The following is a 24,316-nucleotide window of genomic DNA, read 5'->3' as shown; positions in this document are numbered from 1 at the left end:
ATTATTTTGTGTGTGTGTGTGTGTGTGTGTGTGTGTGTGTGTGTGTGTGTGTGTGTGTGTGTGTGTATGAGGGAGGTAGCACACCCCTCAGCTGTCCAGGTTTTTGCAGAATGTCCAGATTTTCGCCCCATATTCCTCCTAAAAAGGATTGAAGTTGCTAAATAATGAGACATTTCAGTTTTAGATGTCATATCATTTAGAAAAATGCATACTAACACAAATCCTGTTACTCTTGCAATTTTCTAAGTTTGAGAGCCATATTTATAATCTGTCCCTATTTATTTTAGGCTTTGTCCAGATTTCTTGCATTAAGGTTGAGGCCTTGAGGGGTATGGTATGTTTGTGAGGGAGAGAGAAAGTGAAATGCCCAAGTTAGAGTTAGCAGGTGGAATTTATTTTCAAGTGCATTTTCAAGGAACTGTGAGTTTTAAGGGAAGTGAAGTTTACTGCTGCTCATGCCAAGTCTATTTACAATGTGCAACTGTTTTGTTTAGCAAATGGTATCTCTATTGTGGTATAAAGTTTTAAAGCTATGTTAGTAGCACCACAAGTAGAATACTTGCATCTTAATGTAGAGGCTTGAGGTTCTATTCCTACAGCATGTACATTCGTATGCTGCAGTCCTGAGGATGTCCTCCTTTGGATGAGATGCCTAATAACTATGAACCTGTTTTTCAGCTTGCCATCCATTTTCTATTGCAATATACCAGCTTACCATTTTTTTAATTTAACATAGGCAATTTATTCTTTGACGGCAGCAGGCACTGAATTTGTAGATGAAACACTGAAATATACAGTTGTTTTCTAGCAACATCTTCATTAGTTTCATATATCTTTAATGTGGAATTATTCAGATTACTTTTACTTCGGCAGAGACACTCAAACAAGTGTTGCTGTATAATACAAGGGATATAATTCAATTATATATTATAATTAATACAATCAGGTAAATCAAAACTCTTGCATGGCCCCAACAGTGTGCAAGGAGCCTATTGCTTGAAAACAGTTCAAAGGTAAATAAGCCACTGGCCAGATGCATTTTCTTTGAATATGGGTTTCAATGCTGTTTCATTGAATGTGAGTTTCAAAAGTAGAGAAGCTTTAATGCCAAGTCTGTTTTCATTGTAAGACTATTGCTTTGTTTAGGTTTAGTAAATGTCTCAGTGTTTGGGCTATAATGTTTGAAATAAAAGTTTTAAATTAAATCCAACTGCCTGTAATCATTGTAGAACTAAAGCATAAAACAGTATGCACACAGATTTGAACAGTGTCTACGGCAAATGGGGAGAAATAGCCAAGTAATGGGACACTGGAATGGCTGTGTGGGTGGGGCTTGGGGTGGGTGGACTTGGGCGGGGCTGTGTTGGCAGGGGGCGGGGAGAGCTATGTGGGTGGGGCTCTGGGTTTGCACCCCCCTGCAAAAAATCCTGCGGGCTCCCTTGGTATGAACTACCTAATTCAGAATACATAGTACAAAGTATGAACTACCTAATTCAGAATACATAGTACAAAGTATGAACTACCTAATTCAGAATACATAGTACAAAGTATGAACTACCTAATTCAGAATACATAGTACAAAGTATGAACTACCTAATTCAGAATACATAGTACAAAGTATGAACTACCTAATTCAGAATACATAGTACAAAGTATGAACTACCTAATTCAGAATACATAGTACAAAGTATGAACTACCTAATTCAAAGGTAACAAAATACAATACGCAGTTGCAACAAGGTGCAGTAAACAACCTGTGAGTATTAAATAGCAAACTAAGAACAGATTAACTGCAACATATATACAATATATAATACATATTTACATGTTTGTAGGTTGAGAACAGTAGTAGAGAGTAGAATTTGTTCATAGGTTAGAAATGTCAGACAGTGATCTGAAAGTAGTTATCGAGGGATCGATCCCTGGTAAGTAAGTAAACAATGGGACTTTGAATGTGATAAAAGTGATCATGAGTTAAGGAAGTTAGGTAGGGAGAGAGCAACTGCACTTCCAACTATGGGAGAGGTAGAAATGGAGCTGGGTTTTGAAGAATTCACTGTTTTCAGAGATTCTTAGAGATGGAGGGAGAGAGTTCCATTTTTTGGCTAAGGTAAAGGATAGAAGTAGCTGCCCAGTGGGACGATTTGGTTTATACACAGAGATTAGGTTTTGGTGGGCAGATCTTAGGGGTCTGTAAGGGGTATATGAAGGTAAGATGTTAGCAAGTGCTGGACATGTATTAGGTTTGAAAATAAGCTTGTGGGCTGTACAGAGTTGGAGGTAGTCCAGGTAATTTGGAAGTTCTAGCCATTGCAGCTCGTGGAGAGGTATACAGTGGTGAGTAGAGTATTTGGATGAAGTTGCGAACTTTGAGATTTTATTGTAGCAGGTTTCCAGTTTAGAAGAGTTGGAGGAAGATAGGTTGGTTAGTAAGGGATTACCATAGGTTCATAGGTTCATAGGTTTATACTAGGCTATCTGCCCTAAGGCATTTATAAGCCTAGCCCAAAGTTTTGTGGCTTACATACCTTATGTTAAAAAATACTGTGCCCATTAGTTTGTTGTGCCTCTGTCCAGCAGTGACACAGAGATTATTCCCGGGGTAAACCATACATCAGAGAGGGTAGTAAGTAGGTTGAGGCAAGGGTCTGTTTAGTTGAGGGGGAGAAGAAGTGTGAGTTTCTGTACAGCATGCCATGTTTCTGATGGGTTTTCTTAATATTTTGTTGAATATGGGTATCAAATTTTAGTTGCTCATCAATAGTAACTCCAAGAAGTTTGGTAAAAAGAACAATTTCTATAGTGGAGTTAGCATGGCTAGTAATTTTAAAGGAGGTTTTGTCAAGAGGGATAGATTTTGATGGGGAGAGAATAGTAGGATTGTAGATTTGTTGGCATTTAGGGAGAGATGATTTTGAAGCATCCAGTTTTCAGTAGTTGAGAAAGCAGATTGAGTTTTAGTTTGGAACTCAAGGAGGTTGGAGGCAGAGCAGACTAGTGTTGAGTCATCTCTATATTGTACTATTCTGGTGTTGGGAATTGATGTGTGGAAGTCATTAATGAAAATATTAAAGGGCATAGGGCGGAGTATGGATCCCTGGGGTACCCCAGTTGGGGTTGGAAGGAAGGCAGAGGTACCAGTTTTCCATTTCACAGCCTGACATCTATCAGAGAGGTAGCTGCTAAACCAGGTAATGGTGTTTTGTGAGCGGTTAAGTTTGGAAAGGTGGGTAAGAAGGTAGGTATGGGAGACAGTATCAAAAGCTTTGGAGAGGTCGAGGAGGACTGTGGATACTAGATTGCCGGAGTCACGGGCATGGTTTACTATGTCTAGAAATGAAAGAAGAGCTGTTAATGTGTTATGGCCAGGACGGAACCCATGTTGTGTTGGGGTGAGGAGTTGGTTATTTGTAAGGAATGGCATTAGCTGGAGGTGGATACATTTCTCAAGAATTTTGAAATAGGAGATAGAATTGCTATGGGTCGGAAGTTGGAGAAGTTATTGTTTTTGCCTCCTTTGTGGAGGGGCAGGATAAAGGTGGTACACCATAGTTTAGGGGCATACGATTCCTGTATGGATCTGCTGATGAGTATACTAATGGGAAATGGCAATGCTGTCTGCTGCTAGTTTTAGAAAGATAGAGGGGATGTTGTCAGGGGCATTGGAGCAAATCTTAAGTTTAGAGAGAAGTTTTTTTATGTATGATGTGGGGATGGATTTGAGATGAAAAGTAGGAGGAGAGTTTAGGATGGAAGATTGAGGAGAGGATTTGAGATGGGGGAGGAGTTGTTGTTAGGGAATGTTTTGGTGAGTTCTGCTATGGAGTTAGTAAAGAATGAATTGAACAGTGTAGCAATTTCTGTGTCAGGTTTGCTAGTGTCGGGGCAAGGGTTGTTTTAGGTGCCTGGATAAAGAAGGGAGTTGATGGATTTCCAGAATCATTTGGGGTTTGTGGAATGAGTAGTCTGGAGTTTGATATAGTATAATTTTTTATCCTGTGTAATACATTTTTTGGCTAAGTTGCGGAGTTGTTTATATTTAAGAAGGGTGTCAGGGTGCTTATTACGATGGTAGATTTTCCAGGTCTTGTCCCTTTGTTGCATGAGTGTTTTGGCATCTTTAGTAAGCCAGGGGACAGAATTGTTTTTTATATGCTTTATTCTTGGAGGGGCTTGGGAGTTAAGGGTATCCAAGAAGGCTGAGTTGAAGAATTCAATGGCGTCATCTAGGGGAAGAATTTTAATTTGTCCCAATTTATCAGTTTGAGGGAACTGGAGAAAGTTGTGGGGTTAAAGTTTGTGAGATTCCCAGTATGGATATATTAGTGTAGGTGAGGAGAGGAGGGGGTTGCTCTATGGATGAAGGCTGGCAAGTGATCACTAATGGAGTCTGGTAAGGTGTCAGTGTGGGAGATTTTATTTGGGTGGGAGACAAGGATCCAGTCCAGTATGGAGCCTGGGGGGTTATTTTTATTGGGCCTGGTAATAGCATTTGTGAGTTGAGTGAAATTACACAGATTGATTGAAATGGTGGGATTATTACCAGTGATCTTGTTCCAGTCAATGTTTACATCTCCTAGGATGTATGTCTCAAGGTTCATATTAGATGAGGCCCAAAGAAGGATTTCCTCACTCCTACTTTTATTGTTATTTAGTTTGAGATTTCCTATGACTAGTTCAGTGTTGTTGAACTGAGGAATATGGTTTTGGTAGGGAGTAATGGAGAGTAGGCTAGAGTAGATTAAGGCTATTCCTCCACCCTTCATTTTTAGGCGGTCATGTCTAAGAGCTTGAAACCCTGGGGGTAGGATTTCAGAGTCCAAGATATTGGGTTTTAGCCATGTCTCAGAGACAGCTACTATGCCAGGTTAGGTATGGTATAGCCAAGTGTGAAAGTGGGCTATTTTGTTTCTTAGACTCTGGGTATTGATGATCAGGAACTTGAGGTATTTAGGGTTGGTAATATGGGTGGTAATGGGGGAAGTTGGATTGCTGCTGCTAGTAGGTCCTGGGTTGGGGAATATGCCTCCTGCTAGGCATAGGTAGTCAAAGGGGAATGAGAGCAGGGGTTTGGATTTACTCCTGGAGTTTTGTGGGAGGTACAATAATGCTTTGGGAATATGATGTTTCATTGAGGAGGATAGGAGATTTAGTTTGAAGCAGAGAAGTGGGTTTGGATGAACAAGAGAGGGGAATATTGAGTGAAAGTGAGATGTGGTAGAGTGATGATGAGTGTTAGGGGGAGATGGTGGTGTGATGAGGGGATAGGAAAGAAACGGGTAGTTTGTAGGAGGTATAGGAGGTGGCATGGTATAGTGGTATTAGAAGTAGTATGCTGAGGGAAGGGATAAGGGTGTGAAACGGCATGGTAAGGTTTAGATATAAATGAATAGTTGGGGATTAGGTGTTGAGGAAATAGTTGGATGTGAGGGGAGTATGACAGAGTAGGAGGGAGATGTATAGAAGTGTATACAGTGCTTTACGGTTTGGGAAGGGGGAGGGGGTGAGAAAGCATTGGTGGATGGGAGGGGAGGGGATAGTGAGGAGATGTGAGTGGATTGGATGAGACAAGAGGGAGGGGACTTATGGCTGGAATAAGTGTAGGAGCACTGGGGGTGGGTGGGAATTGGGGGTATGGTAGGGGAGCAGAGTGAGCCTGCAGGGCGAACGGAGTGGGTTAGAGCAGGTAAAGGAAAAAATTCCAGAGACAATCAGTAAGCAGCAGACTCTTGAGGAGTCCTTGGAAGTTCCAGGTGAGTGGGGTATGATAGCTCAGCTGTGTAATTGTTAAGGGATAGTAGAGAGGAAATAGGAGGACAGTAGATAAGTAGAGAGGGACAACCTTCAGAGCAGTCTAGTACAGCAAGGTAAGTGAAAGGTAGTTTGGAATCCAATACAGGAGAATAGGGATAATAAATGACCACACAGGTTGAGATTAGGGTGCCACCTAGTGGCCAATAGGTATAGCACAGCAAAACCCTGTGGTATAGAGAGAGCAAGAACAGATGGCTCAATTAATAGATCCAAAGGAGAGTAAAGTAGTTACCTATCAGATAGGGAGGGGTTTGGCTGCTGGGTACCTGCCTCGGTGGCGTGATTACTTACACCAGTAGGTTATAGAGAACAATGCAGTTTAACAATAGTTCTATGGTAAAAACATACTACTTTATTTCCTTTGGTAACAGGGAATTTAAAATAGGACAGTAGGTTTCTTTGGGCTGCGGATGAGCTGGTTGAGACTAAGAGTAAGGGGTCCTTATTGAGCAGGTTAACACCATAATTATCATGTACTGTCCTGCTCGATTTGGGAGGTGAGAGGTATTAAGTACTTAAAAAGGGGGTAAGAACTTTTAAGCTTGTCTGCTTAAAGGTTTTTATAGGCATCTTATGGTTCCCACAATTGCTTATCTAATATGTTCAGGTGTTACTATGTCCAAAAGTACTGGCAGGATGGATAAGCAAGCCTGTCATGGAGGGAAAAGGCATACCAGTGTGATGGATAATTTGTCAAGCCCTGGATGAGGTCAGAGCCAGGAAAGGTTGCTGGGCAGTGGGAGGGATGGTTGAAGAGATGTTTTCACTGTAAGTGCCAAGAGCAGTCATATTCTCACTAACCACACATAAATATTGCTTGCCCAGCCCATAGGTGTATGTTGGCCTACTTGGCTAGAGCCTGAGATGAAACATCACTGTGAGCTATAGTATGACAGTTCATCAGTTGACCACTTCCTAGTTGGAAGTGCATGACACAGCATGCCCCAAAAATGGACTTAGAAAGTTTAGGGCCTCCCTAGTAAAGGACTATCCCAGAAAGAAATAGAGTGAAAGATCTTTCCCCAATTTAGGACAAACTGAGGTGCTGCCGTAGCATGGGAGTGTCCAAAGATAAGTGCACTGGGGTACCAGGTTGTAAAAATATGACAGTGGGCAGGGGTTATTATTCACTTTACTGCCTACCAGCAAATTAATAATTAAGCTAAAGTTGCTGAATCTGATTGTTTTCTTGAGTCACATCCCTGTAACTAAGCAAATTAAAGTATAACTAAAAGTACACAAATATAAATCACTAAACAATTTAGTAAGTACAACTTTGCCACAGTGACATGCAGGAAATATGCATAGTTGCCCTCAGTATTGGTCTGCACCACCAACATCAATGAATAGGCTTCCCACTCACCCAGCAGTGTCCTTAGTAGAAGTTATTTCTCACCTCTCTAGCTGTGTCTCATTGCCTTCAGGGGCTCACTTGTCCACAGCAGCTGTACTTTAAAGCAGCTCTTACATTCACACACACACACACACACACACACACACACACACACACACACACGCATACACATATGCACACACACACACACACACACACACACACACACACACACACACACACACACACATATACACACACACATGCACTCACACACACAAACGCAAACACACACAGAGACACACACACACACACACACACACACACACACACACACACACACACACACACACACACGTGCAGGCGCACTAATTTCCATGAAAGGCTGATAATATTGTCCAGCGGTGCTGCAGGCTCTCCTTCCTGGCCCAAGGCAGTAAACTGCCATCATTCCAGAGTATCAGGCTGGGGATCTTCCAGTTTCTGTTTCATCTTTGCTAATAAGCCAAATAATTATAAGCACAAATGACACTGTGGGGCACAGTGATTGAGCCAATTAGAGGTGGATGCTACCAGCTCGCCATCATATAACAACAAATGCCCTGTTATCATTTAAAAAGCAGACAACCAGATGTAAGCATTTTAAAAAAAGTAAATGAATAAATAGGTTTATAGATAGGTCATGATGGCTGAGGTACAAGAGACAACTGAAGAGTCAAGCCCAATTTCCCATTTGATCCTAAACACTGTCTGGTTAAGTGACTTGTTTAGAGTCACACAGCAGGCAATTGGAAGCTGAGGGAATCAAACTCTGAACCACAGGAAGCATCTCACTCCCTGAATCATCTGTGCTGACAGACCAAAACATTTTACATAGGCAGTTACCAGAGTTTAAATGTGAACACTGGACAATGCAGCCATGAAACACAGATTTTACAGCTAAGCCAGTGGGTTGTCTAAAACAAGTAGCGGTTATCAAACATAATGAAAATGTATTTTTGGCTGAATGCACTAAACTTAGATGAGACTTAGGACTAATAAAATGGACAACTGTATCTGTTTTTGGTGTTGGTGCTTTTTTTTTGTTTTGGGGTTGTATCATTTAGTACACAGGCCAAGTAAATGTTTGTATTTTCCCACAAATCTTGCATACTCTTTTTTAATTTCATAAAAATGGCTACAAATCGACACATCTTTTCATTCATTTATTTATTTTTTTCATTTATACTTTGTTGACAGAGTTAATCCCACTAAGCTAGTGGTGTCCTATCAAGGAGGACTGGTGGTGCTATTTATACCACTAGGTGAAATTTGGCCAGAGCATCAGAGAACATCCTGCACCCTTTTTGATAGATGCCATGGAATCTAGTGCATCAACTTGAGTTACCAGCAACTCGAGCAGATGGGACCAAGTTACAGATGTATGCTGCATGGAAAAAAGGTCTCAGATATTTCAGTTTAATTGCTGAAGATTTTATAGAGCTTACATACAGCTCATATATCTGTTACATTCAGACTCAGAAACAGTGGTATATTTATTCCTATGCATCACATCTTCTTCCTCCATCTAGACCTTAAACAAATTTCTTCAGACACCCTCAGAAAGGATGCTTTGGATACAAGTTCATATTTGGTACATTACCTGACCTGTTGTCGTAACAGGCTATCTTTGTTTTGCATCCTTGGTAACAAAGTTAGATATTACCTGAATTGTCTCCACCTTGCCAGTCTGTGGTTGAATCTTGTCATCAACTGCTCTATGTCCCAAATTATTTTATTTATTTATTAATGTAACATATGTTTACTGGGATAGTCTGACTGGGTTAAAAAACTCATTTTCATTGGAGGACCAGGGAGAAAAGCTCTACATATAGAAATATATAACACTTCAGAGAGAAATACATAACACTTGTTACATACATAAAATACAATATACATCATTAGTAACAGGCACAAAAGAGTAGTATTAGAATTTAACAAAAACCTGCAGGATAGATAAGTACATTTATTGTAAATTTATAGTACATATTTTATTTATTTATTATTTAACATTTGTTAACTGGGAAAGTCCGACTTGGAATGAAGACAATTTTCAGCAGAGGACTGGGGAGAAATGCTCCAGATGCATGTCTTTGTAACATGGGAGGAAACTAGAGCACCTGGAGGAAACCCACATGAATGCAGGGAGGACATGCAGACTCCACACAGAAGGCACCCCAGCCGAGAATCGAACTGGAGAACCTCTTGCTGTAAGGCGACAACACTACCGCTGCACCACTGCGCCGTCCTTTTATTACAGAGAGTTTTATACATGTGAAGGTTTTTAGCTGCACTATCCAGGTGTAGTACATGTAGAAAACCAAGAATCAGCACGGAAGTTTTTGAGTAGGCATTTGAGCTCATTACAATTAGTTGTTGTTGTTGTTGTTGTCCTTAGGCTTTTCCCGGTTAGGGGTCGCCACAGCGGAACTCCGGTCCAGTAATGATTGGCAGTAGATTTTCACAAATGCTGAGGTGCCAGCTCGACATTCAATCTTCAACGAAAGCACACCCATTTACGCATGTCTTTCGAATGCCCACCCAACCGCGGGGAGGACATTCAGACTCCACACAGAAGGCACTCCCCGCACTCCAGCCGAGAATTGAACGGGAGAACCTCTTGCTGTGAGGCAACAACACTACCGCTGCACCACCGCGGATAGTTGTTCTAATGTTTAATGGAAGTCATTTCCAATTTTTTGCTACATGGTGGGAATATAGGGTGTCTCCAGCAGTGTTTGTTGATTTGGTTACCTGTAATAAGCATGTACTAGTGGACTGAATGGAACAGCTAGTTGATTAGGTTTGGAGAATTTTTTGTAGTACGGGTGTTTTGTCGGCCTGATACATTATATTGTGAACCATGGTTAGCTGATTGTACAAAAGAAGTTGTGGGAGTTCTAGGCAGGACAATTTTTTTAATATGTCACAGTGGTGTATATGATTTGGGGAGTCTGGAGGAAACTTTGCTATTTTATTGTAACATTGTTGTGATTTAGATCTGTTTTTTTTTTTAGATTAATAAAGACTGGAGAAGCTTATAGGAGAGTTGATAAAAGATGGGTTCTGGTGATAGCTATCCTTGAGGTGTTGGTTAGATATTTTTTGTTCCTGTATAAAGTACCCATTTTTTTGTGAACTTTCTTAATAGTTTGTGAGACATAAAGGTCAGATCTTAGGTTGTTGTCAAGGATGATGCCTAGCAGCTGCATTTGTGTGTCAGGAGTGATTATAGTGCTGTTACAGGCAGAGATGAAGAAAGTGGTAGTGGGGGAGGCACTGGAGGGTTAGAAGAGCACAAGTTTGTTTTTTTTGGGGGGTTGAGTATGAGCTTTGATTCTGATAGCCATGATTCTGTTTCAGAGAAGGACTTTTGTGTGATTTGTTGGAATTGTTGAAGTGTTGGAGCATGGCATATAAGATATATATATATATGTGTGTGTGTGTGTGTGTGTGTGTGTGTGTGTGTGTGTGTGTGTGTGTGTGTGCGGATTCACTTCAGAAGATCGAAGTTTTAAAACTTTGAATTTGATATGGCCGAGATCATATAATTGAAGTTTCAAAACTTCGAACACCTGAAAGAAAAACAAAACAAAAAAAAATTCCTGGATGTTTTTGCAGGGGAGCAAGCCCCCCTTCACCCCCCACACCCCCTGCTATTTAAATATACTAGCTTCAAGATCGCTCTACAGCAAGGAAAAGGAAAAATTTCCCATTCCATGCTGTATGGAGATCTCCATTCAGAATGTTCAAAGTTGTAAAACTTCGATCATATGGTCTCGGATGTATGAAATTCAAAGTTTTAAAACTTCCATCATCTGAATGGAACCCATATATATATATATATATATATATATATATATATATATATATATATATATATATATACACCTAGATAGATATATGGTATATAATATGGCAAATAAGACACTTTTCCCATTTCTGCCTGTCACTTATAGGCCTTAATAATTAGCCTTGCCCTATTTAGTCTGCCCTTCACATCTGTAACATTTGAATATGGTCTGCTGAGGGTCAGCTGTAGAGTGCAATATGCTCCACATAAGCAGGCACATTTATTTATTTATTTGCAATTTGTTAACCAGGTTAGTCTGCCAATACCATTGTCTTCTTTTCAGTGGAGGCCCACGTCAGTGTTCATACTGACTGGAGGACATTTGGCTATGGTACTGGTGTACTTCCCCTACCCTCGCCTACTTCTTTATCAGTAAGTGCTTTGGGGTCTTTTACCTCCCCCTAGACTACCAACAACTCAGACAGATAGTAACAGCCAGAGAGATTAAAACAGAGTTAAGAAAAGTCTCTAACTGGAAAACCCCAGGCCCAGATGCACTACCTAACTTCTGGTTAAAAGTATTAACATCTTTGCACAAAGATTTAGCCATGAGTAAGAATTATCTGCGCATCCCGAACAGACACCAACCTGGCTAACAACAGGAACAACAATGCTCCTACTTAAGAATGAACCTGCAAGCTACCCTAAAAACTATACACCAATAACTTGCCTTCTGGCAATGTATAAACTACACATTGGAATTGATGCCGACAGAGTTTATAGTCATTTAGAAGAAAACTCAATTATGACAATAGAACAAAAGGGCAACAAAAGAAAGTCATATGGAACAAAGGATCATTTGTTGTTAAATAAAGTCATAGTGGAAAATTGCAAAAAGGGGAAGAATCTAAGTATGGGATGGATTGACTACAAAAAGGCATTTGATAGTATCCCACATTCATGGATAAAAGAGTACTTAAAAATGTATAAGATACACCCTACACTGATCGACTACATTACAGTGATCATGAAACAGTGGCAGACTACTTTGCAATTAAGCCATGATAAAGGAAAAATTATTATCCCAGGGATACAAATTCATAGGGGGATATTCCAGGCTGACACCTTATCACCTCTGCTATTCTGTCTTGCCCTTAACCCATTAAACTGTCTGCTTAATAGCTTAGGCCATGGCTATAATCTGACTCCTAGAAAACAACAGTGTAAAGACGTCTCATCTTCTCTTTGTCGATGATTTAAAACTGTATAGCTCATCAGATAAGGAACTGAAAGCACAACTGCAAGTTGTCTAAACTTTTCCAGATGATATAAGAATGTCATTTGGCCTTGATAAATGTTTAAAACTAACATTTAAAGCAGGAAAACTGCAGCACCAAGAAAACATCAGTTTGGGACAGGAATGTGATATAAAAGAACTTGAGCAAGAGGGAATGTATAAATATTTGGGAATTGATGAAGGATCAACACTAAAACATGAACAAATGTGAGAAAACAGCGTCGACATCTAGGAACAAAATTCATCCTATAAACCAATTTGCTCTTCCTTTCCTAACTTACAGTTTTGGAGTGACTGACTGGCCCCAAAACATGTTGGATAAATTAGACAGGAAAACACGAAGGATGCTTTATGCTCACCAAATGATTTATAAAAATCATTGCATACCAAGATTATATATTCCCTGTTCCAAAGGAGGGATGGGCCTCCTTGAAATTGATTACACGTATAGATCTGCAGTCATGGGACTCCACACATATCTGCTGACCTCTCAAGACCCAAGCATAGTGAAAGTTTTGAAACATGAGGAGAATAAATCTAAGGTGACTTCTCTGCTTAGTCTAGCAGAAGCATATCAGTGTCAAGCAGGAAGGGAAATCAAACCACAAGTGGATAAAAAACAGGCAGCAACTGAATGTGCCAAAATCAAAAGAAAGAATATAAGGAGAAGGACCAGATGAGAGGGCAAGAAATGTACAAAAAGCATACATGAAGTTGTAAGTATAGGAAACATCTAGAAGAACCTCATGTTGATCAGGATCAAATGCAGGAATGCTTAAGGAGAGGTGAATTCAAATCAAGAGATGAAAGGGTAATATTGGTGGCCCAAGATAGTAGGCTACCATCACGCTGGTTTACCTAGTCCACTGAACATGTGAGAGAAACAGACAAATGTAGGTTTTGTAAAACAGAACTGGAAACAGTTGCACACCTTGTTGCTGGTTGTGACATACTAGTGGTAGAAGGACTGTATACTGAAAGGCATAATAATGCGGCACTGGGGATTGTGAAAACATTATGGTACTGAAGTGGCTGAAAACACTGGAAACCTAAGTCACAAAGCATCATAAAAAATAATGAAATCTAAATCACATTGGATCTCTTATTACCAACAGTTCAAAAGATAGATGCTAGAAAACTGGATATAGTGGTCCATGACAAGGAGACAAAAGCAGCATGGATCACTGAAATTGCCACACCCAGTGACTACAGTGTCCTGTGTACAGGGAGACAGAAAGTCATAAAATATCAGGATTTGCAGGCAGAAATGAGAGCAATGTGGAAGAAAGATACCCAGACAGTTCTAGTAGTAGTAGGAGCAATGGGTGTTATAAAAAAGAATCTACAATTGTATTTAGATATGTTACCAATACATATAACCCCATATAAATCGCAGTAGGAGTCATTACTGGGCACACTGGTGGTGCTGCAAAGAGCATTTCTGGCTGATATCAAAGACTAATACTAATTTCATGAACTTTAACCGTACTTTCACTTAGGAATGGGGTCCATTCGCATCATGGTATTAGAGACCCAAAAGACTTTGAGAAATTAAACAGAGACCTCATTTTAATATCTCATCTAAAGGACAGCACACTCAAAAGTGCAGCAAACCCTTTATACTACACTACAGTGTCAGTATTGGGAAACTGCTCACAGTACCTGGTATGGGACTAGAACCCACAGTACTCTAGTCATCCATCACCAAAGTTGGTGTGCTACTTGTTGAGCCACTGGCACTTATACATAGACCTCCAGCTCCTACTAAGGTGTGACTTACTAACCTCTGGAAGTTTGCTGGGGTATTCTTAATTAATGAACTTGTATAAAACAAAAGGGATGCCAAAAGCTTCTCTGTCCCTTAAGAAAGATGTCAGTGGCACTGTGCTGCTTAGTCAATTCAGAAGTTATATACTTAACCCCACTAAACTGCTCTCAGGCTTCATCTTTCCCTTGAGCGGGGTATGGATCTGATTTTGTAGATTACTGAATTTTGCTACATTAGTAAGAGAGCGGGACAACTACATTCTGAACGATATTGATGCTGAGCTTTTCTTGCTCAGTTCATTCGCACAGTGCAGTTATTTTGAAATGTTTGTTACACTGATAAGAGGTGATTTCTTGCAGTACAGTGATTTCAAGACTTTGTTGAGGCCTAAAGCTAAACCAACAAAACCATTAGAGCCCAATTATTCAGGAAGCATTCTTTCCAGAAGTCCAGCTATGATAAATAGAGCAGATTTCTTTGTCCATTGAAAGAAGGAGCGACAGTGAGGATACAAACGGCAAAAGGTTTCGACCGGATTGATCAAGTAACAGGTATATGTGCTGAGCCGAGATCCTACTTCGTAGAATATGAGGGTGTGGAGTAGATGAGAAATTGCAGACATCTTCTTCCTGTACCAGAATCAATATCGAAGCATTGTTCCTGTGATACAGACTCTAGATCTCAGAGCAATCCAGGCAATGTTCCTGCTGCAGAACATGTCTTAACTTCTACTTCCATTCCTGATGATGTTCCTGATGTCCCTAAGGAGGAACATTCAGTACAGACAGTCCCAGTTGCTAAACCTAATTCAAAATTTTATGTCACGTGATTTGGTCATATTTCCAGACCTTGTGTGAAGTACTCAGCGACCTGGACATAATTGTATATATGTATCTAGTTATGTATAATCGCATGACAAAGAATTATTTCTATTGATTGTATGTCAACTGATGTTGTCAATATTGCAAGACATATTTCTCAAAGATGGAGGATGTAGAACAGAGTGAGTGTGTGCTGTATCTTTAAGAAGCATTTCAAGGACTGAATGCGCATATAAATAGCAAGTATGTGCTAGCTTCAGTGCCATTTTGAGAGTGCAGCCAGACAGTGAGCATGTATGAATGTAAATAGCTAGTTCGTATACAAGTTACTTAAATTAAAGTTATTAAGCCTCAGTTCTGATGTGTTTGTACATAATAAAGCTGATTGAACAGAGCCCACACAGACTCGTATTACATCCTGACTAGACGAGTGACAGGAAACACACAAAACAGCGGACAAATTCAGCTTTAACATTACCCCTCTCACTCCCCAACTTCCCCTCAGGAAATACCATCAAATATAACACCCCCACTAACACTAGAGAACAGGTCCTCCATGCTCTAAGGCCAAGAACAGTGCATCAGTCGGCCCTGACAGCGTCACAGGATGCCTTCTAAATAGTATGAAATAGAACCTATCAGGCCATCTGGAATAATTATTGAACCATAGCCTGTAAACAGGCTTCATGCCTCATGAATGAAGAACAGCACCTGTTTTCCCTCTGGACAATGGCAGGTCATCTATAGTCCCTGGAAACTACACAGGCATATGTCTTACTTGTTTCCTCTGCAAAGCCATTAAAAGAATTATCATGGAAATGATCAGTAATGACATAGGAAACCTCCAGACAATGGATGTAACACAATTTGGTGTCATCAAGGACAGGTCATGCCTACTCAACCTGGTGGATTTTTTGAGAAGGGCATCAAAGCAGTGGAAGAGGGAAAAAACAGTTCACACTGCCTACCTTGACCTGGCAAAGGCATTTTACATAATACCCCACTCAGGCATTGTTGACAAATTCTGGGGGTTAGGTATAAGCCCTTATGCCACCGAGTGGATAGCCAGCTGGATCACAAGCAGGACCCAGGAAATTAGAGTTGTGAAGTCCTCCTTCAAAACAAGCCAGTCACCATGGGAATCCCTCAGGAGTCAGTCCTGGGACCACTCCTTTTTGGCATCTACATCTCCGAAGTCAAGGCCAAAGTCAAAGGCCTCTGGCTGACTAAACTTGCGGATGATTGTTAATTAGAAGCGGTCATACAATCCCTCACAGACACTAATGTTCTCCAAGAAAGGCTGATAAATAACTGGTGTCAGAGCCATGGACTAAAACTAAATGCTGAGAAATATATAGCAGTATCCTTCAGGAATTCAGACACCACCGCTAACTATCATACTGAAAACACACCTCTAAAAGTAGACCTAGTAGTTACCAACTTGGGGACACAAGTAGATAGTAATCTACCATTTATCCATAGTGTGTCTATGGTAGTGAGGAAATCATTCTATGTTTTGCAGCTTATAAACAAAGGTATGGCATGTAGGTCCAATTAGGTCATTGTTCTACTATATTCAACATTAACTAGACCTAGCATTGAGTACAATGCCTCCTTTGATATGTACCTAACATCTAGCAATTGGAATGTCCACAGCAATTCTTCAGTAAAAGAATAGTGTGTAAATAGCATGTCCTATGCAGACCACCTCAAAGTCCTATCCCTGTATTCCATCTCCTACAGGCTGTTGAGGGGAGATCTATGGCTGGCATAGAAGGCATTGTTGCGCTTGAGTCTAATGGACTTCCTACTCATCTGAAAAACAAACAGCACCAGAATTACCCATTTTAAAAACTTAAACCTTGCCTGTGATACAAATAGTACCTGCTGGAGAGACAGGTATGTATCCCAGAGACCACACCTTCTCAGGGACAGGCTCCCCACCCATGTAAAGCAGAGTTCTTCCTTAACCTAATTCAAGTGTAATTTGGACAATTGGATGAGGAACAGGACATTAATTCCTGGTTTGGCAGCTATGTTGCTAATGGATACAGGCAGCCTAGAAACGGTTCATCTCCCAGGGCGCTGCTTGTACACCTACCAAGGGTATCAGAACATGCCAGAAATTTTGGATACAGGGCTATGCTTAAAAAGACCTCAGTGGTCTTTAGCCTAGTATACACCTATGAACGTATGAACCTGTAAGTGTAGTTGTTTTATTGGCCAGATGGCTCAGTTGTCAGTTTTCTGTTTTTTCGGTGCTGGTATAAATGTGCCATGTTCGCACAGAACTGCTCACCAAGCAGTGTTAGTTAGCAATGCCCTGTACATAAGCAAACACGTAAAAGTAAAACTATACCCAGTAAAGCAGTAATTGCAGAGAATGAACCTTGAGCACCAACATGCTTAGAGCAGCTAGTTTGTACATCTCGTGGAAATACCATTAAATTTAGTAGGATTTAGTATTTTACTGACTAGTCTGCCCTAATAAATCACCCTTAATATCCGTCTGTAATCCCCAGTACTCTACACCCATGTTACTCACCAATTAAAAAACCTAACAACATGGATAAAGCATCTTCTTAATTTCTATGCAGCCAGCTTACTGGACATGGTTATCTTGACACAATGTAGCCATTATTTCACGTTTACTGACAACCAGTTAATCTGTGAAGTAACAGATACAGCATGCAAAAGATGTACACACAGAATGACACTGGAAGCTAAACTTTCACATAAAAGCACAAATCAGGTTGTCAATACTATACAGACAACACACACACACACACACACACACACACACACACACACACACACACACAAAACACATGAAGCACACAACACACACACACACACACACACACACACACACACACACACACACACACACACACACACACACACACAGACCAGTGTATAATGAGGCACTTAAATGCAAACGTCCTGAACAGCAAAGACCTCCTAGACCATAAACTGGCAAACCCAAAAGCACTCAACAAAGACAACACATAACACTACACAGCCACACTCATCGGAGCCCCAAATACACCTATAGCAAGCAAATATACTTCCCAGGACTGTAATCATGGGGCACTCACTCACTGATACGTAGGGGACTCACTGATACATAGGGCACTCCTAATATGATGCCCCTCTGACCAGACTGAACAAAGAGAAGATAATAGTTAGTTGCCTATTTAGAGCAAAGATACGTCAAGTTACATATGCACTCACATCATTATATCACAGCTACCAGTATGATGTCATCATAGTCCATGCAGGTATAAATGACATAAGATGTACATCCCTGGGCCATATGAATCTTGGACTCTTGGACTATGTGTATCAGGATGATGTAAACCTAACCCTGAGCAGCATATTACCTTCATCAAGGATGATGTCACAGTATGAGCAAATGATTGGTTTTAACAGTCGGCTGAGTTTCTGGTGTCATTCTAAGGGGATTCAATGTCCAGCACTGGAGGACATGGTTAGCAGACCATGTTGTTTTGTTAGGGATGGTCTGCACCTGTCCCCATTTGGCTTTCAACTACTGGCTAAAACCTTACCCTCATAGACCTTTTTTTAGGTAATGCTAGATTGACAAACCTACCGACATAGCAAAATCAACTCAACTGAACCTCAAGGTGTTACTGCTCAATGCCCAGAGCCTAAACAGAAACATTCCCTCCAAGCCCCCCCTCACACTTGAGGCTATAGACATCTGTGTAGTTACCGAGACATGGTTTAAAGTGGCAGAGAATATCCCAGCAGTGCAAGGTGTCAGTGCCTTACACACTTTTAGACTAGTAGATTAACAGACAAGGGCTTAAGGTAGAGGTGTCTCAATATCTATTAGTAACATGGATACCTCTAGGTTGGTCAAACAGGATGACGTTTCTCCACATGCAGATCATCGTCGATAAAATTCCCTACCATATCCTAAATATCTGTAGGTCACCCTCCATGTCCCAAGAAACCCCCGGAGCATACTTAGACCTTCTGGAGGTACTTACTATCCAACTGAACACCATATTCATGGGGCATTAATTGCTCCTGTATAGACTGGAAATCCTACACATCCTCAAATCTGCAGGCGTACAGATTCCTGGAGTTCATATATACAAACATCCTTAGCTAGTTAGTGCATACACCCACTAGGGGCCCCAACTTACTGGACCTCATATTTACAAATATGGGAGAATGCTGCACCCCCCCCCCATGTCAAGTCATAGTTTCATAGTTTCATAGTTTCATAGTAGTGTACTAGGCTATCTGCCCTGGGGCATTTACAAGCCTAGCCAATAGTGATGTGGCTTTCACCACCCCGTATTATATAGCTGCGCCTCTCTAGTAGTGACACATGTGGGACCCCATTATTTAGTATACTATACCTCTGTCTAGTAGTGACACTGAGGTGACTCCCGGGGTAAACTTACGATCTCCCATCCATGCATCGAGATTTTTCTTGAACAGTGCCAATGAAGGGCTCTGTCTCACATGAACTGGGATTTTGTTCCAGAGTATGGGTAACCTCTGTGTTATGAATCTATCCCTCCAGCATGTCTTATTTATATTTGTGCAGAGGTCGAAATCCTTAGCTTACGTGGTTCTGGTGGATTTGGATTTTTTGAGATGGAGCATGTCCATCAGTTCTTGGTTGGACATGGCCTTATATGTTAGGCACAAATCACCTCTGAGCAGGTGGTATGCTACTGAATAGAGCTGGAGTGTCTTTAATCTAGCTGGATAAGGCATATGTTTGAGTCCCATGATCCTCTTGGTGAGGTACTTCTGGGGTCTTTCCAGTTGTTGTATGTGCCGGGTGAGGTACATCCCAAATGGAGCATTATATTTAATCATGGGCCTGATAAGGGAGGAATATAGAGGTGCAATGACCTCCTTTGATCTGGATGAGAATCCCTTCATGATGAGATGGGCAAGGTAGAAAGTCTTTCTGACCACTTTGGCAACATGGTTGTCAAAGGAGAGATCACTATCAACTTGAGTCCCCAGGTCTCTGATTACTTCTTCCGTACTCAGTGGGTTATTGTCTATGTGATAATTTGTGGGTACTTTGTTTTTCCCAAAGGGGATGACTATACATTTTTTGGCGTTAAGTTTGAGGCCATGATTCCTGCACCAGTTGTCCGTTTCAGTGAGACCTTTCTGTAGGATGTGTGTGTCAGCAGGTGAATCGACTATGGCACCCAGTTTGCAGTCATCTGCAAACTTTGTCAGCCATAATCCTCCCATATTTGCTTTCACATCTGAGAAGTAAATGCCGAATAAGAGCGGTCCCAGGACTGAGCCCTGTGGGACACCCCTCGTGACTGGTTTTGAGTCTGACATGACTCCAGCAATTTTGACCTTATGGGTTCTGTTTTATAGCCAGTTTGCTACCCATCTTGTGACATATGGATTTACCTTTAGGCTGCTGAGCTTGTCTATGATGCCAGAGTGTAGTATTGTGTCAAAGGCTTTAGCCAAGTCCAAGTAGGCAGTGTGGACAGCCATGCCCTCGTCGATGGCACTAGTGACTGACTCGAAGAAGTCAACCAGGTTTAAGAGGCAGGATCTGCCTTTTACAAAACCAAACTGGGTGGGATCAAGGGTCTGCAGATCCCCAATGTCGCCATTTATGAGTTCCATTATGATTCTTTCCATAGCCTTGCAGACCAGGCTGGTCAGACTTATGGGTCGGTAGTTACCAGGGTCAGTGGAATTTCCCCCTTTGTGGAGTGGGACCACTGTTGCTGTGCACCAGTGTTCCGGTACATATCCTGTAGTGAGGCTAAGATTGAATAGCGTTTTTAGGTGCGGGTTTAGTTCATCTTGAAGTTCACATAACACGCAACCGGGGATACCATCGGGTCCCATAGATGCTGTGTTTTTTGCTTTGTTGAGTGCTGATTTTACCTGTACGTCTGAGATGACAGGTAGGTCACATTCAGCAGGGATAATTATTTCACCTTTCAGGGGTGAGGGAGGGGAGAAATTTGCACTGAACCTATCTGCCAGAATATTGGCAATGTCGGTAGGGTCAGTGAATTTTTTGTCGTTGTTTACCAACTCAGAGCATATCTGAGAATTTCCTCCCAAGGTTCTGACATAATAGAAGAAGGCCTTGTGATTGTCCTTGGTATCCTTGGCAATCTTTCTCTCAATGTTGGCTTTAGATGTTTTTATGAGAGAACGTAGTTTTTTACTTGTGCTGATCAGGGAAGCCTTTTCCTTGTGGGATTTGGCTTTGTCCTGCAGTAGCTTCCTTCTTTTGTTGTCCAGTTTGTTTATAGCCGGGGACCACCAAACCGGGCGTCTTCCCTTGGTGGAAGGGGTTTTGGTTTTATTTGGGATTGCTTGATCCATGCATTCTTGGAGATGTCCATAGAAGGCTTTTGTGTAGGATTCAGCATTTTGGGAAGTGGTTTCCATTAACCCAGTAGGCTTAAAGGATACCATTTCTGACTTAAGGAGCGTAAAGTCAGCTTTTGAAAAGTTTTTCACTGTAGTCTTTTGTTCTGGGGGTGGGGGTGGGATATGTACATCCAACGTGATCAATTTATGGTCAGATCTTACTAGTGAGGGGTTTACATCTGGTGCGGAGCATTTGGGCCCCATGTTGGTGATAACCAGGTCAAGTATGTTATCTCCCCTCATAGGAGAAGTGACCAGTTGCTCCATAGCATTCGAGTTAATGAATTCTAAGAATCTTTGGGCTAGGGTGTTAGGGCTAGAATAGTGAGCCCAGTCTATGTTGGGGTAGTTGAAGTCACCCAATATGATCACAGGTAAGGTCTAACCATAAAGCTGTCCCCTTTGAAGTCAAAATCAACTCAATAACCACAGTAAACCCAGTAACAGTCAAGAACTATTCAAAGGCAAACTACCTTTTATGTCATAGTTTGTCAAAACGCAGTGCCCCTCCAAACCTAGAGAACACATCAGCTTATGCAGAATTGTTCAAAAAAACCCTGTACAGCCATGTCAGTGGCTGTATAGAAGCTCCTGTCCTACCAGAAGTAAGCCCAAAAGTAACTTCAAAAACAAACCATCCTAGTGACATCCCAAGTTAAATAGTTTATGCAACAAATGGAAAAAAAATCCTGGCTAAAATCAGGAAATGTAACAACCATGAAGGTAAGAACTCTTTCATCAAATTAAACAGGCAACTAGGAGGGCTAATTAAGTCCAATAAAGCCAATGTTAAGGTTAAGATAGGCTCCTAGTCAAAAGGCCACCATGATGCCTTCTTCAGTTATGTCAGAAACCTCAAAGGCAAGACACAATAGTGTGCTGAACTGATGGTTAATAGTGCCACAATTGCTGAGCTGTGTGATATAACAAATCTATTGGCTGAAAAATTCAGTTCCGGCTTTACCCCCTACTCACCCCCAGCCACCCCAAGAAATAACCTCAAGTATAAAACCTCCAACTATAAATAGATAGCATGTCCTCGCTGCGCTTGCTAAGGCCAGGAATGCAGACTCATTGGGCCCCAATTACAACCTGGGATGCCTCCTGAATAGTCTACAATATGACTTACCAGGGCCACTGGAGTTGCTATCTAACTATAGTCTTAAAACAGGCTTTGTGCCATGAGAATGGAGAATTACAGCAGTCATTTTCCTTCACAAAGGTGGACCATCAGTAGATCCCGGAAACTACAGAACCATTAGTCTGACTACTCTTATTTTCAAAACCATGAAAAGAATTAACTTGGAAATGATCAACAAAGACATTGGAGACCCCAATAGCTTCATCAGAGGGAGGTCATGCTTACTGAATATGTGAACCTCTTTAAAAGACACCAAGGAAATGGATTAGGGTAAAATGGGTCATACTGCCTAACCTTGTCTGGCTAAGGAATTTGATAAAATATCCCACTCAGGCATTGTTAAAAAACTTATGGCATTAGGCATAAACCCCTATACAATGCAGTGGGTAGCCAGCTGGCTCTTGGATAGGACAGAGGAGGTGTCAGATTGGAGAGACTACCTTCTCAAAGAATCCTGTCACCAGTTGAGTCCCTCTGGACTCCATGATGGAACCACTTCTCTTTGGCATCTACTTCTTGCAAGTCAAAGTCAGTGTCTACAACCACTGGCTGACCAAGTTTGTAGATAATTGCAAACTGAGAACAGTCATAGAAACCACCAAGATCCAAAGGCCGACATTTTGCTTGTCACATAAAGAGAACATGCTGGAGAGACAGGTATGTATCTTAGAGAAATTCCTAACCCTATTTAAGTGCAACTTGGACCACTGGATGGGAAATTGAAAATTCACCACTGTCTAGTCACCAAGTTGGGGGGGTTTGTAGTATAGTTAAAGTGTTTACATCATAAACACAAACTATAGGATTTGATTCACACCTTTGGAAGAAAAATTGGCTAGGCTTAAAATGTCCTACAAGGGCAGTTAGCCTAGTACTTACCTATGAACCTATGTGTTTAATGGACAGAGGTAGCCACTAAATCATTTTGTAACCAAAAGTGTCCTCAAATAAATGTCTAAAACATACAAATTTGGATTACATTTCGGTTGCACAGCTAAGCTTGTAAAGGCCCTTGCAATTGTTAGCCTAGTATACACCTATGAACCTATGAATACAAAGAATAATCTATATATAGCTGTCAATGACAGCTATGAATGGGCCTGAGAAATGAAGGCTTTTATACTACAACAGTTAAAGCAAGCCTGTGGAAAACAACAAAAAATAGTGTAAATAAGCAACAGCCAACAGTGCAGCAGAGCAAAACGTGGAGGCAAGTTACCCTACTAGGGGCAACCTTCAGCACAGCACAACCTGGAGGCAAGTTACCCTACTAGGAGCAACCTTCAGCACAGCACAACCTGGAGGCGAGTTACCCTACTAGGAGCAACCTTCAGCACAGCACAACCTGGAGGTGAGTTACCCTACTAGGAGCAACCTTCAGCACAGCACAACCTGGAGGTGAGTTACCCTACTAGGAGCAACCTTCAGCACAGCACAACCTGGAGGCGAGTTACCCTACTAGGAGCAACTTTCAGCAACAGTGAGATCTAAGCACTGGAGTAAAACAAATGAAAGAAATCCCTGGTAACAGTTCTAAATACATTAAAACAAAGCAATTGTGTATGTACAGGTCAGAGTGTACCACTGCTGTGCCAAGTGGAGTAAGGACAAATTCATTCAGTACTGATCAATCCAAAGCAGTCTCAAGCAAGGAAATACAGTCCAGAACAGTCCAGACCAAAAGACCACCACATCCTGCAATAAAACACAATTATAAGCTACACTTAAAGGTCACTCAGAAACACAGTGTTCATTAGAAATTACAAATGTAAAGCAACCAAGTTACTGACTACGTACCTTATTTGGAAGGGAAATGGATGTTTTTCTCAGTAGTAACAGGCAGGTACATCAGTAATTACTAACTACTATGTTATTTACTTGGTCAAAGAGGCC

This window comes from Protopterus annectens, chromosome 2.part1 (genome assembly GCF_019279795.1).
Source record: "Protopterus annectens isolate FY-2018-M chromosome 2.part1, PAN1.0, whole genome shotgun sequence".
Lineage (NCBI taxonomy): Eukaryota > Metazoa > Chordata > Ceratodontiformes > Protopteridae > Protopterus > Protopterus annectens.
The sequence above is the reverse complement of the archived record's forward strand: the minus strand, read 5'-3'. Positions refer to the sequence as shown.